Source organism: Urocampus carinirostris, chromosome 6 (genome assembly GCF_059441175.1).
Source record: "Urocampus carinirostris isolate Australia breed hairy pipefish chromosome 6, RoL_Ucar_1.0, whole genome shotgun sequence".
NCBI lineage: Eukaryota > Metazoa > Chordata > Actinopteri > Syngnathiformes > Syngnathidae > Urocampus > Urocampus carinirostris.
Genome location: NC_142354.1, coordinates 11,598,280 through 11,613,500, shown reverse-complemented (window position 1 = coordinate 11,613,500; position 15,221 = coordinate 11,598,280).

The window sequence follows — 15,221 nt, the reverse complement described above, 5'->3', positions numbered from 1 at the left end:
GTCAAGCGGACCAAATTAAAAGTAATTCAGCCACATTTGCTTTAGCTGGACCAAGTATTTTATGGCGGCCGTCATTTTTGCAGCTCCTGGGCACAGAGTGAACTATTCTTAAGAAAATATCGACTCAACTGTCCAAGTTTGTTATAAAGCCTCCACAATTTTTTGGTCAGATGCTTTTATTTTCGTGTCATTTTCATGGCTTTTTTTGAAAATCATATAACAAATAAAGTATTTCTGAAATATATGTGTTTATATGTCACTGTTGCCATGGCGCTCAATTGGTCCCGCCCGTGTGGCGCCAGCTACAGCTCATTAACAGATTGGCTTTCTGTCTTTTTAAGCCCAGTGCTCTCACTCTTCGTTTGTCAGTCGACCAATGAACCTCTGCCCCGCAAGACGTGGGTTCTGACTCGGTCCTGTCCCTGTTGGTATTTCCTGTACAGTATTATTCCTGCTTATTTTGTCCTGTTTAATGTCGGTTTTCATTTTAGTTTCCGCCTATTTTTGTCCTGTTTATTATTTTCTCCAGTTTTCGTTCCCGTCTAGTTTGTCCTTTTTATTTTCGATATCCTGATTCATTAGCTATCCTGTCTGCCCCATCTGTCCAATATCAACTCAGGCACTTGAAATCGATCTCGTCGGTCTCTGGCTTCCTGTCTTTCCACCAGACCGCTGGCTAACGTGCATGACTCCCCATTTCCCGTAAAATAAAAAGCTTGTGTGAGAACGTCACGCATTTGGGTCCGGATATGGGTCCTGTTTCTGGTTAATGACATTATATAAGTTCTATTGTACATGTTTCCCTTTTTTTCCTCAGTAGAATAAAAATGCAAAATTAATTCCCCAAATAATTGTTTTGTCGATCTGTTTGAATGCTTTTTAAGAGATTTTATCAACATTATAATTATATTATACTTAATATGTATTATATTAACCTGTGCATGTTTTTAAATACAACTTATTTATAATATGATATATTATTATTATTAATGATTATTATCAAAAAATATTTGGTTTCTCTCATATACTGAGGCAATGATAAAGACCTTTCTAATTGACTCTGGAAGATTCTATCATGTTTGTCTTTTTTCATAGTAACTTTTTTTTATGACAAATTCGATTTGTATTGATCGCAATTAATACAATTAAAGGATCCATTTATTATGGATTAGATAGATAGATAGATAGATAGATAGATAGATAGATACTTTGTTCATCCCCGAAGGGAAATTCACATTTCCAGCAGCATCCCTGAGCTGAGAACAATCATACTGTGACACAATTTTATGTTCAACAGAAAATGGCAAAATAAAGGCTTGAAAAACAAATCAATACATTTCAATGACTTGCCGTAAAACTTGTTCTTGGAAGTGAGAGAAAATCTCAATTTGGTAGATACAAGACCGTCTCCGAAAATTGGGATATTGTGATAAAGTTCTTTTTTTTTTGAATGCAAATAGAAAAGGTCATACATCCTGGATCCATGACAAGTCATTAGAAATATTGCAATCCTTTTATTATTTTGATAATGCACGTTAGTTGAATAACCTACTACTATACGTTTTTAGGATACTTTTAGTATTTTAAGATAGGATAATTGAGTATATGTCATAATCAGCAATTGTATAAACGACTTGCAATATTTCTGTCTATTTGTAATAAATCCAGAATGTCATGAAGACCATGAAATATAATTCTGGCACGATAACTAGTTATAATTGAACAAAACAGAAAAGACAGCACGGAGTATGGTGGAACGCCAACTGGTTCTAACAGAACAAAACACGGAGACGTTTTAAACATACTCACACTAAGATACAACCACTACAAGCTCTAACAGAACAAAAAATGAAAGTAAGATGAAACATGAAAGGTTTATAGTGACATAAGAATATATAGTGCCATAATGGCAAGACCATGCAATATAATGCCCGCACATTAACTTGTTGTAATTTGACAAAACACGAAAGTCATGTTGGAATGCCACCTGGTTCTAACTGAACAATACATGAAAGGCGACACAGGAAACATACTCACAGGTAGATGCTACAACTACATTATTTTTCAACCCTAACTAACTCCAACAGAACAAAACATTAAAGTGAGATGACTGTACTTGGACAGGAGAATGACAGTGCAGTGACAATGAGACCATGAAATACAATCCAGGCACAATAACTAGTTGTAAGTAAACAAAACATGAAATAAAAGAAAGACATACGAAGCATACTCACATGAAGATAGAAATACTACATAAGGTCCTCACGTTAACAAGCTCTAACAGAACAAAACATGAAAGTAAGATGACCCATACTTGGGCAGGAGAATGAAAGTGCAGTGACGATGGAACATAAAATAGAATCCAGGCACAATAACGAGTTGTAATTAAACAAAACGTGAAAGGAAAATAATGTGGGATATGTTGGAACGTCAACTGGTTCAAACTGAACAAAACCAAAAGGAAGAAAAGACATAAGGAGCATACTCACATGAAGATAGAAAAATGGCATAATGGCAAAACATGAACAAGCTGTAACAGAACAAAACATGAAAGTGGGACGTAATAAGATTCCCACACAGTGACAGTAGAACATATACATTGTCATAATGGCAAGACCATGCAATATAATGCTTGCACATTAACCAGTTTTAATTTGACAAAACATGATCGTCAAAACAGGATATGTTGGAATGCCAACTGGTTCCAACTGAACAAAACACAAAAGAGAGAAACGACATAAGGGGCATACTCACATGAAGATTGAGAAACTACATGATGGCATAACATTAACAAGCTTTAACAGAACAAAACATGAAAATAAGACGCAAAAGGAAATATTCCCACACAGTGACAGAAGAACATTAACATTAATGAGTTGTAATTTGACAAAACATGAAAGTCAACACAGGATATGTTGGAATACCTATTAGTTCTAACTCAAGGGTTGGCAACCCAAAATGTTAAAAGAGCCATAATGGGCATAAAAAATGCGTTCAGAGTCACAAAAAAATAAAAGCTTTCTGACCTCTGTTTTAACTGAAGAAGACACTGAAGGGAGCAGACATATAAAACTCACATGGACTTAGAAGCACTGGATAATGTTCCAACACCAACAAGCTCCAACAGAATAAAACATGAACGTAAGATGACAAAAGCAAAAGTCCCCCACAAGGAGAAGGCACAACATATATAGTGCTATAACGATGGAATATAATGCAGGCGCATTAATGAGTTGTACTTGAACAAAACATGAAAGATGGCGTGGGAACTGTCAGAACACTAAATCTCACTCCGTGTTACAGGAAACAAAACATGAAAGTAAGATGACACAAGCAAAATTCCCCCTCGAGGAGACGACAGAACATGCAGAGTGCTATAACGACGCGACCGTGGAATATCATGCAGGCGCTTTAACGTGTTGTAATTGAACAAAACATGAAAGATGGCGTGGACAATGTCAGAACACTAAATCTCACTCCGTGTTACAGGAAACAAAACATGAAAGTAAGATGACACAAGCAAAATTCCCCCACGAGGAGACGACAGAACATGTAGAGTGCTATAACGACGCGACCGTGGAATATCATGCAGGCGCGTTAACGTGTTGTAATTGAACAAAACATGAAAGATGGCGTGGGCAATGTCAGAACACTAAATCTCACTCCGTGTTACAGAAAACAAAACATGAAAGTAAGATGACACAAGCAAAATTCCCCCACGGGGAGACGACAGAACATGTAGAGTGCTATAACGACGCGACCGTGGAGTATAATGCAGGCGCATTAACGAGTTGTAATCGAACAAAACATGAAAGACGTTACAAAAATCGTTGGGAACCAATGGTGCGGGTTTCCATGCAGGGTCTGCCCTGTCTCCGTCTGTTTACCGGCTTTCCTTTGGAATGACACATGCACGTTTTACGAAGCTTACGGTAACAAAAAGTGAAGAAGTTTGTTTTGCATTGGTTGAAGTCACACATCACAACTCCGTTCTTAAGTCATAAATCAGCAGATTGTGTTTTGAAGCACACATCACGTGTAGCCTCAAATTCCTTTAAGCTAGCGCTGCCAAACCATGACAACACCGTCCCTGCAGAATGGGCGGACGTCTTCAATTTCCTTCGATCTGGATTTCTTTTACTCTCACTTCGAGTTGTTCCTACCGTGCCTTGCGAAAATATTGCCCCCCGCCCCCAAGAACTTTATATCACATTGCCACATCTCAGGCTTCAAATTTCTAACAATCTAACACATTATTTCAACCTTTTTATATTGAGAGAGTCCTCTGTGATAGGCTCAGAGGTCAGTGAAAGAAGACACTGGAGAACAGACAGCATTATGAAGACCAAAGGACATACAAGGCAGGTCCGGGATTAAGTAATGGAAATTTCAAAGCAGAAACGGTTTACAAGAAGATTCTGCAACATTCACACATCTCCAGCATTTCTATAAAAACAGGAAACGCATAGAAAACACTGCAAACCTACCAAAACTTGGCTCATCCCTCTAAACGTTAGGCCCAAACAAGGAGAAAACTAATTAGAGAAGCAACCTAGAGGACCATTGTCACATTGGATAATCTGCAGGGACCAACTGCATACAACAACTATTAGTCATACTCTTCATAAATCTGCCCTTTAAGGAAGAGTGGTAACGCGAAAGCCTTTTGTGAAACAATATCATAAAAAAGGCAAAAGGGAGCAAAAGAGTGAAAAGGAGAGAGGGAGAGAGAGAAAGAGTAGAAAAGAGTAAGATAAAGAAAGTGATAAAGAAAGAAAATGTAAGAGCAAAATAAAGAAATAGAGAGAGTGAGAGAAAGGGAGCAAAAGAGTGAATAGGAGAGAGAGAAAGAGAGGGAGAGAGAGCAAGAGAGAGAAGAGAGCAAGATAAAGAAAATGATCAAAAAGAGTGAATGAGAAAGAGAGAGAGAGAGAAAGAGAGAGAGAGAGAGAGAGAGAGAGAGAGAGAGAGAGAGAGAGAGAGAGAGAGAGAGAGAGAGAGAGAGAGAGAGAGAGAGAAAGCGCGCACCTGTGTCAGGTAACTTGTACGATGATTTATGTATTGCGTGCCAAAAATACTTGTTTTTTGTTTTGTTTTATTTGTATCAATTGTGTTTTTTGTCGGCTTAATCTTAGATTTGATTTCAAAAGGCATTTAGAATGTCTTAAGCCGTAGCTGTAAGCTGGGACCAAAATGAATCATTTTGGGCTGAATGCAAAACGTAAGAGTAACACATCAGATCATCTTTAAAAATAAATCCTTACTGTCAAACATGGTGGTGGCAGCATCATGATCCGGCGTTGCTTTTCTTCAGCAGGTACTGGACATATGGTGAGTTGATGCGAAGATAGAAACATGGTCAGACCTGAGAATGTGGTGCAGGTTTTTCTTCCAACAGGACAAGCAACCTACACAAAAAGCAAAAAAAACGACAATACTTTTGCAATGCATTGTAATTTCCAAGTATTTTGCGTCGTAGTACTTCAGTATTCATTCACAGTACATGTTTGTAGCGCAGCGGTTTATTTTTAGAACCTCTTAAGAGACTGCTATTATTCTTAGATAAACAGACGGTGAGTTTTCCCACGCACTGTCAAAGAGATGTTTAAAAGGCTTGTTAAAAAAACTCTTAAAGGGCCAGTGTGTATTATTTAGCCACCCCTAGTGGTGTAAAAATAATTCATTTGTTTTGATAAAACTATGGATTCAAAAGATAAGCAATTTACATGTACTATCTTGTAAACACTATTTTTTAAAATTAATTATACTACACAACTCGAAGAAGCCACCGTCTTGCTACTCCGGAAGCCGAATTGTGATTTTGCGAAGCTAGCTTATTCTGTTCTGGTGGTGCTTACTAGCACTCAACGAGTACTTGGCACACAGACGCTCGGCCTCGCATGTGATGGTCATCGAGTCCTGTTTTTGAGCCACCCGGTGACTTTTTTGATAGTTTCCTTCTCTAGCCACTTGGCTATAGCCAATAGCTCGTTGCTTGTTGCTATTGTTAGCTGCTCCGGTTTTGTCCTTCAGTGTCCCTTGGCTTCGAGCTGCTCATGCAAATGTACGTTTTTAAGTGCCATCTTGACCTTTTTCCTACCGTTTCCTTCTCTAGTCACTTGGTATAGACAATTGGCTGCTGGCTATGGCTCGCCGCAAGTTGCTATTATTAATGTTAGCTGCTTCTGCTATGCCCTTCGGTGTTACTCGCCTTTTAAAGCTGCTCATGCACGCAAACATTGCCGACTTCGGTAATATAGGCATCTTAGACATTTTCCTTCTCTAGCCACTCTTGTTAGTAACCCAGCTGCAGGCTATGGCTCACCACTTATGGTAATTATTAACTGTTTAATTTAATTAAAGTTAGATGCAGCCTTCCTTTTTTTGTGATTTTTTTCACTATGTCCTTCACCAACCACTCACGTTAGCCACTTGCCTGGAGACTATGGCTCGCAGCTAGCCCCTGTTGCTACTGTTAGGTGCTCTTGCTAGCTTATTATGTTCTGATGGCGCTTAGTAGCACTCAACGAGTACTTAGCACATAGCAGCTCAGCCTCGCATGTGGTGGTCATCGAGTCTTGTCTTTGAGCCACCTGGTGACTTTTTTCTATGGTTTCCTTTTCTAGCCACTTGGCTAAAGCCTATAGCTCATTGCTAGCATTTATTGGTAGCTGCTCCAGTTTTGTCCTTCAGTGTCCCTTGGCTTCTTGCTGCTCATGCAAATGTAAGTGCCCTTGTTTGGGCCTCTTCAACTTTTTTTTTTACTGTTTCCTTCTCTAATCACTTGCGTTACACACTTGGCAGCTGGCTATGGCTGGCCACTAGCTGCTGGCTGCTTTTGTTAATGTTAGCTGCTTCAGCTATGTCCTTCTACAGCTGCTCACACTAAAAAACATCACCAAGTGCTGCGATATAGGCATCTTAGACAGTTTCCTGCTGTTTCCTTCTCTAGCCACTCGTGTCACCCACTTGCCTGGGGACTATGGCTTGCAGCTAGCCACTTTTGCTACTGTTAGTTGTTCCCGCTTGCCCTTCAGCGACCTTTGCCTTTTTACATTTGGTCATGCAAGCACACGTGGCTGCGTTCAGCGATTCAGGCATCTGACCCTTTTTACCCCATTGTTTCCTTCTCTAGCCTCTTGTGTTAGCCACTTGGCTGCAGGCTATGGCTCACTGCTTAAACTGAAACTATATTTAACGTCTTGCAATGTTATAATTCTTCTTAGATACCGTAACAAAAAACTCTCATAATACAGAAATCCAATTTTGAAAGTTGGGAATACTGTAATACTATTACACAAACAAAATATTATTCAAATAGGAAATATTGTAGATCTACATTGTTTTTTTCCATCTGATGTGCAAAGTCTGGTAGTATTTACTCTACTTTAGTACTTGAAGCCCCAGAGTCACTATTTACAGCTTTGGCAGTTATCCTTCTAAAAGTCATTTAATCTCGAGGTGTAAAGTGGTGGATTTATTTAGCTCTTGCTAGCGTCATCAATTAATGGAGGCCCCGCCTCTTATACGGAAGCCTACGAGTGCCAAAATGACCATTTGAAATAATGGATATTGACTGGAAAAGCAAGCGGTTTTGTAATTTGCCCAATTATTCGTAGAATACAGTGTAAATATTTTCAAGTATGTAGTTCATATTATTTAAAATCAATTACCTTATTTAATCAAAATTACTATTTTATTTTAAATAAGTCTGTTGGGGTAGGAGAAGTGCTTCAGAGCCTTCAGATCGATTGCTTTTCCTGGATATTGGTTATGTCTGTCCTGTAGCCCCGCCTTCTCTCTTTTGATTGACAGCAGGAGTCGTGCGTTTGTCAAATGTCTTAAAGTTAAACTAAATTTGGTTTAAAACGTTTTTTCAAACAATAAAACCACTGAAATTAAATTAAAATACATTGTTATAGAAACTACCTTGTTATTAAATATTAATAAATAGGATCTCTGATTATGCTACATATGTAATTAATCGTAAATTCTCGTTTCATAACATTCATATAAATGGTGGTTGTTTGAATATATTCATACAGATTGCAAGGAATTGATTCCTGAATTATATTTTTGCACATGGTTTTTATTTGGAAGCGCTGTGCCCGTTTATTTTAAATGGATGTGCTGCAATTTGATACAATGACCAGCAGGTGACGCTATAGAGACGCTCTAGACTATTGGCAGCTAATACGATCATATTATTTGAAAATATTTTTATTTTAAAAAGTAACGCTGTCTTAATTATGATAGAGGTTCTTATACCTTTTTATATATTAAGAGATTATTTTAAAACTTCTAATTTAGTGTAACAAACATAACATGCAATTCAGTGTGCTTCGAGAATATTACGGATTCCTATAAACATATTTCTTATCGAAGGGAAACAAATTCCTCGTTGTTGAGATGGATAGAACACCCCAAACAGGGTTGGGTAGGGTTACTTTAACTGGATTACTTTCAGTTACTTTTGGATTACTCCAATACCAAATATGCTAATAAAAGACAAAAGAAACTAAATATGAATAAAATTACTACATTTTGTGCAGGCTTGGGGAGTAACGGAATACATGGAACGGCAAAAATGATGTTGGCAAGCTGTTAGGATTTATTTTCATTTTGTTTCTGTCGCATTTTATGTTAGTTTTGCCGGAGATCAAGGATATCAAAGCCAGGAGAGAAAGCTTACCGCGTGTTGTGAGTCATAATTGTATTTATATTTAGTTTTTTTTGTCTTTTATTAGCATATTTGGTATTGGAGTAATCCAAAAGTAATTGAAAGTAATCCAGTTAAAGTAACCCTACCCAACCCTGACCCCAAATGAAATAATGCATGAAAAAAAATCTCGAAGTACACTAAAAGTTAGTATTTCATGCATTATGCATTCCCTATTCATAAAGCATTTATGGTCCCTTCACAAGGCCTAAAAGGAAGCGCTCTTTCATAATGCACGGCGGTGACTGAGCTCCCAATTTTCAGTGGTGGAAATGGGCAGCGACTGGATTATCAAAAGGCGCTTGTGTTTTGGAGGAAAAGTCAAGCAAAATAGAAGTAAAAACGATTCATTTACAGAAAAAAGGAATCTAATGCACGAGAACAGAACATGAAAGCTTTGCTAGGCTCTTCGAAATTCAAAGTCATCAAACGAAACTACTTCAACAAATACATAATATTAAAACACTAACTCCATCTAACTGAACAAAACATGAAAGGGAGAAGATTCCGGGGAGGCGGGAATACTGAAACTAACTGATCCAAACATGAAAGGAATAGGAAGAAGGGTACACGCTCACTTGCTGAAGTGAAAAATGGGCCTTGAAAGTGCTTAAAAAGTGCTTGAATTTGGCCCTTAAAAAAGGTGTAGGGACTGTGTGAACAGCATCAAAACAAATGTGGTTTGAATCCGGCCCGCAAGACGACGACACTGAGAGAAGCGCAAGGGAAAAATGAGCCGCAGTGTTAATTATCACCACTTGAAGTCAGCCAAGCCAGGCAACACTCACAAAGAAACTGTAGTAGTATTTCTCTCTCTCTCTCTGTCGCTATCTATTTGTTTTTGTTTTTGTTTCTCTTTCTTTTTTCCTATCTATTTTCTCTCATTCTTACCCTTTTCTTTCTCTCTCTTTCTTGTTCTTGCTCTCTTTTCATCCTTTTTCTCACCCTCTCTCTCTTTTCCTATTTCTCTTTCTTTTTTCTTACCCACCCTCTCCCCCTTTTTTCTCTTTCTAACTATCTGTCTTTCTTTCTATCTTACCCCCTTTTTTCTTTTTCTTTCCCACTCTCTCTCTCTTTTTTGATCTTTTTTTCCTCACTCTCTCTCGCTTTCTCTCATTTTCTCCTTTTTTTACATTTTATCTCTCTCTTTACTTTTGCTCTTTCCTTCTTTTTCTCACTTTCCTCTGTCTTTCTCACTCCCTTTCTTTTCCTCTTTCTTTCTCTCTTTTTCCTTTTACTTCTCTCATTCTTCGGATCTTTCACTCTCTCTTTCTCACTTTATTTTTATTTTTTCTCTCTCTTTTTTCATCTTTCTTTCTCTCTCTTTTTTACTTCCCTACTGTGCTCTCTCTTTCTTTCTTTCTTTGTCCCTTTTCTGTCTCTTTTAGATTCTCTCTCTTACTGGGAGCGTTAATGGAACAAAACATAAAAAGATAATCACTTGGATCTCTCTCTGTCTCTCTCTTCTTTTCACTCTTTTGCTCCCTTTCACTCTCTCTGTTTATCTATTTCTTTATTTTGCTCTCATTTTCTCTCTCTCTCTCTCATTCACTCTCTCTCTTTCTTTATCATTTTCTTTATCTTGCTATTTTACACACTCTCTCTTCCTCTCTCTCCCCCTCTCTCTCCTTTTCACGTTTTTGCTCCCTTTCATTCTCTCTTTTTCTCTATCCATTTCTTTATCTTGCTCTCATCTTTCTCTTTCTCTCTCGTTCACTCTCTCTCTTTACCATTTTCTTTCTCTGTCTCTTTCTTCTCTCTCTCTCTCTTTCTCTCTCTCTCCTTTTCACTATTTGCTCCCTTTCACTCTCTCTCTTTCTTTCGTTCACCATTTCTTTATCTTGCTCTCTTTCTTTTCTCTCTCTCTCTCTCTCTCTCTCTCTCTCTCTCTCTCTCTCTCTCTCTCTCTCTCTCTCTCTCTCTCTCTCTCTCTCTCTCTCCCTTTCACTCCTCTGCTCCCTTTCACTCTCTGTCTTTCTCTATTTCTTAATATAATTTCTCTCTCTCTCTCTCTCTCTCTCTCTCTCTCTCTCTCTCTCTCTCTCTCTCTCTCTCTCTCTCTCTCTCTCTCTCTCTCCCTCTGTCTCTCTCTCTCTCTCTCTCTCTCCTATTCACTCTATCTTTCTTGCTCTTTTTCTTTTCACTCTCTCGCTCTCTTTCTTTTCACTCTTACCACTCTCTCTTTTTCACCATCTATTTCTTGGTCTTGCTTTCTTTGACTTGCAGTTTTCGATAGCTCCTCTGGATGTCACCAAAGCCAGGCACCACTATTTGAAGACTGCCATTAATCAACCAGAGAACATCGATGAAACCCATTCCGCTTGTTCTATTACTCAAAATACAAGTCACAAGCGCGCTGTTTTAGGAAACACCCAAAAAAATAGCACCTGGTTGTCTCAAACTTGAGCTCCTTTCTGTAATGGAACTAATCCATTACTAGCGATGATGAAATGCGTTGCCAACTCATTAGATCATCCATTCGTTGTATCACGTGACTTGTGGGCCACCAAGTACCGTATTTTCCGCACTATAAGGGGCACCGGGTTATAGGGCGCACCCCGAAAAAAATCGTTTTTGGTCCTATATTTGACATACATAAGACGCACCGGATTATAAGGCGCTACAATGGGAACGTGGACAAAACAGTCAGATAGTTCAGTCAAACTTATTACCCCCTTAACATTCCGAATGCTTGCAAAGACGCAAATACGTGTCGAAGACACGTGCGGATGCGGTGTCCGTACGATGTCCCTCAAATGCATCGTTCCATCATTCGGAAGGTTAAAGTCTTGGGATTCAAGAAATGCCAACCATTCCTTACTTTCTATTTTCTTTTTCGCTCACAACTTTACTGTGCATATGACAATAAACACTTGGAATTGAGTTTGATTTAAAAATAGACACTCCATTCCATCCATTATCTGCACCGCTTATCACAGAAACATCGAGTTCAGTCTGAAACAAGATACAGGGAAAATATATAGCCGGAGTAGCTCACCGAAGTCGTTGTGTTCAATAATAATGCGCAACCATGGTCCTCTTATATCCGTGAGTGTGGTAAATCCAGGAGAGTAAAATATTTACAAATACAGTACAGAATAGTAAAATACTGTTTTCTCTATGCCGTCAACCCAACGTGCTTTTCACATTCATCTTTTTCGGCCAATTGCAGGCTTTGTTTTGCCGCTTTAGCCTATGCCAGCCTGTAAATGATAAAAAGGATCCGCCCCCTTTACCTCCGAATAACTTTAGCCAATAGCGATAGATTCAAATGATGATCGACACATTGGTTAGCCAATGAAACATCGGTAAATAAATCCCAGCATACACCGCGGACTACTTGGCGTTCGGGGGGAAATCTAGTCGGCGGCTGCTGCATTAGTTGCAAGACATTGCGACTTAATATTGATCCATAAATAAGGCGCACTGTATTATAAGGCGCAAGGTCAGCTTTTGAAAAAAATAAAGGCTTTTAGGTGCGCCTTATAGTGCGGAAAATACGGTACGTTAAATCACTGCAAGAGCGCATACTATTCCATTGTGACGCTGGGAGTTGTAGTACCGTTTCGGTCTGGCAGAGGACGGGAGAGCGCTCCTCCGTGTTACATGGGTAAGACACTTAACCCCTCATGCCCCCAATAAGCAGGTGCCTGGCTGCACGGCGTGTGAGTGTGTGTGTGAATGAGTAAATGCGAAGCACGTTGTTAAGCGCTTTGGGAGGTCTTCATTGACTTGAAAAGCGCTATAGAAATGCAGACTATTTCATTTCAAGACTGTTTTTATAAGTTATCTTACATTTTTGATTATTAGAAACAAAATCGGCATTTGGGTTCAACTTTGTAGTATTAGACTGTTTCATCAAGAAACAAAGGTTAACATTTTCAAGGGAAGAGAAAGTGCTGAAAAAATGCAGAGGGGAAAAAACGTAAACGTAAAGTAAAAAGAGAAATAATAACGATGACATGTATAACACTTCACAAGGGGAGCAGGCTCAGGCGGTAGAGCGTTCGTCTTGGGATCAAGGGAACCCAGCTCGAATCCCCGCCCGTCCGTGTTACATGTCGAAGTGTCCTTGGGTAAGACACTGAACCCCTAATACCCCCAATAAGCTGGTTAGCGCCCTACATGGCTGCAAGGCCGCTATTGGGAAATGTGAAGCACATTGTAAAGCGCTTTGGGAAGTCATTGACTTGAAAAGCGCTATATAAAAGCAGATCATTACATTACATTACATTATTGTGGGAATGTTTTCTCGTAAATTCAACCCCAAAAAATAAAACTAATTTGACAAAATCTCAAAGTGGGTTAGCTTACATTTTCAGTTTTTAACGGTCAAAAAAAATCGACACATAAATTGAAATGTATTGCTTTTCTTTGGAGTTGTACGATCACTCCAAATACATATCTGTTTTTTGATGCATTAATTGACAAAAACTTGGATTTTTTTATTGTTTTATATTACAGAATATTCTGTTTGGTGCACTCTTCTTTCCGTCCAAAGCTTCATAATTTGAATAAAGAGGAGGAAATTAAAAATGTATCTGAGAAAAAAATAATCCACAGATTCATCGAGCTTGTAATATATGGTTAGTTTCAGCCCTGACTAATTTGCTAGTCCCCTGTAACAAAGTTTTTTCCTACCACATAGCCCCTGTTAGGAAATATTCATTAAAATGTATTGTTTACCAAATTGTTCGAATTAGTTATCTGACTCCATTTACCAAACCCAACCTACATTTTCCTGACAATGCACGCTCGTTTCTTGATGGAAAAATGAACAAGTGAACTCCATCTAATACGGCCGAATTAGCCAAATTAGCGTCGCTTGAGTCTCCGTCAAGCCTCCTCTCTCTTGATCTTCTGCCTTTCTTCCTCCTACCACGTATTTCCCGCAAGCTGGTGTGCCGGCTCCTCCCATGGGCGTGCCAATGAAAGTCCCCACGTGGGGTCTACCCCTTCGCCTCGATGTCTGGCGAAACTCAAAACAGCAGAGCGTTTCTACGTCATCAGGGCCTTGTTCTCCAAACATCGTTTGCCGTCCCCACCAAAACATTCGGCATTTGGAACAGCGTGACTTGACACCCACTCAGTGAAAATCTTCATTGCCCTCGATAAATGTAACTTGTATTTAATCGTATAAAATCCTTTATACTAAAATGCATAACATCCTTCACCCCTTAGCCGAAGTGAGTTTGACACCCCCGACGTACCGTAAAATCTTTTTTTTTTTTTTTTAATGAAACTGCATAAAATAATCCAGCACCATGAGCCGTGAACCTGATTCTGCCCCCGCTGAACCGGGATCACCTCAAATCCCCTCACCCAATTCCAGCTCACGGTGCGTCGTGTGCAAATGGACACCACCAGCTGTGGTGCTTAGCAACCTGCCCCTAAAGAGGATTATTGTTTTGCCCGTGCCCTTGTTACCATGGAGATACACAAATAGCAGTTGACCAGGAACTGATCGAGAGTAAATATAGAACATAACAAGAGTGCCATAGATGCTTGCGCTTGTTTTTTTTTTTTTTTTTGGTGGCGTTACAAATAGAGGGAGGCCCGTTGTTGTGACTTCGAATAAGTGAGAAAAAGATAGATAGAGCAAGAAGAAATAGAGAGATGTAGACAGAGAAAGGGAGGGAGAAAGATAGGGAAAAAGAGGAGTGAAAAAGATAGAGGAAACAAGAGAGACAAGAGAGATAAATATATCAAAATGAGAAAGGAAAGCGAAAGAAACAGAGAGAAAGAACAAGAGAGAGAGAGAGAGAGACACACAGAGAGAGAGAGAGAGAGAGAGAGCACTAGAAGGAAAGAAATAACTAAAGAGAGAAAGGAAGAGGGAGAGCGTGAACGATAGAGAACAAGAGAGAGAATGAGAACGATAGAGAGAACTAGAAAAAGAGAGAAACCTAGTGAGAGAAAAATAGATAGAGAAAAAGAGAGACATAGAGAAAGTGAGAGAGAAAAAAAAGACCCAGAGAGAGAAAGCAAAAGAGATCAATAATAAAAAAAAGTGAGAGAGAGAGACCTTTGTGTGTTGGTTTTTGCATTGGGGAGCATATGCAAATAATGTAATTTGACCCCACCAGGAGAAAGACATGCTAATCATAAGTGACATTTTCCCACTTTCAAGACATTTTAAACCCCCAAAACGACAACTTATACCTGAAATTATGAGGAATGAACGCTATCAAATCAATAACAACCAAATATGACATTTTAGTTAACAGTTTGATGTTACTTGTTAGATTCTAAGCATTTTTGGTCCTCGTTATAATTTATTTGGATTAACTGAGGAAGTAGTAACTCGGTCGTGTCTCCTCTCTACCTCTTCGTAAGTGATGTGAGGTACTGGGGCACTTGACCTTCATCAGTTGCATTGCTCTAGATGTTGTGATTGTACCTGCTGATTGATTTTCTATACAAGTATTTATCACCTATTTACCTCTGCATAATGTGTGCGATGCACTTGGTTGTGTCTCCTCTCAAACACTTCACAATGTGT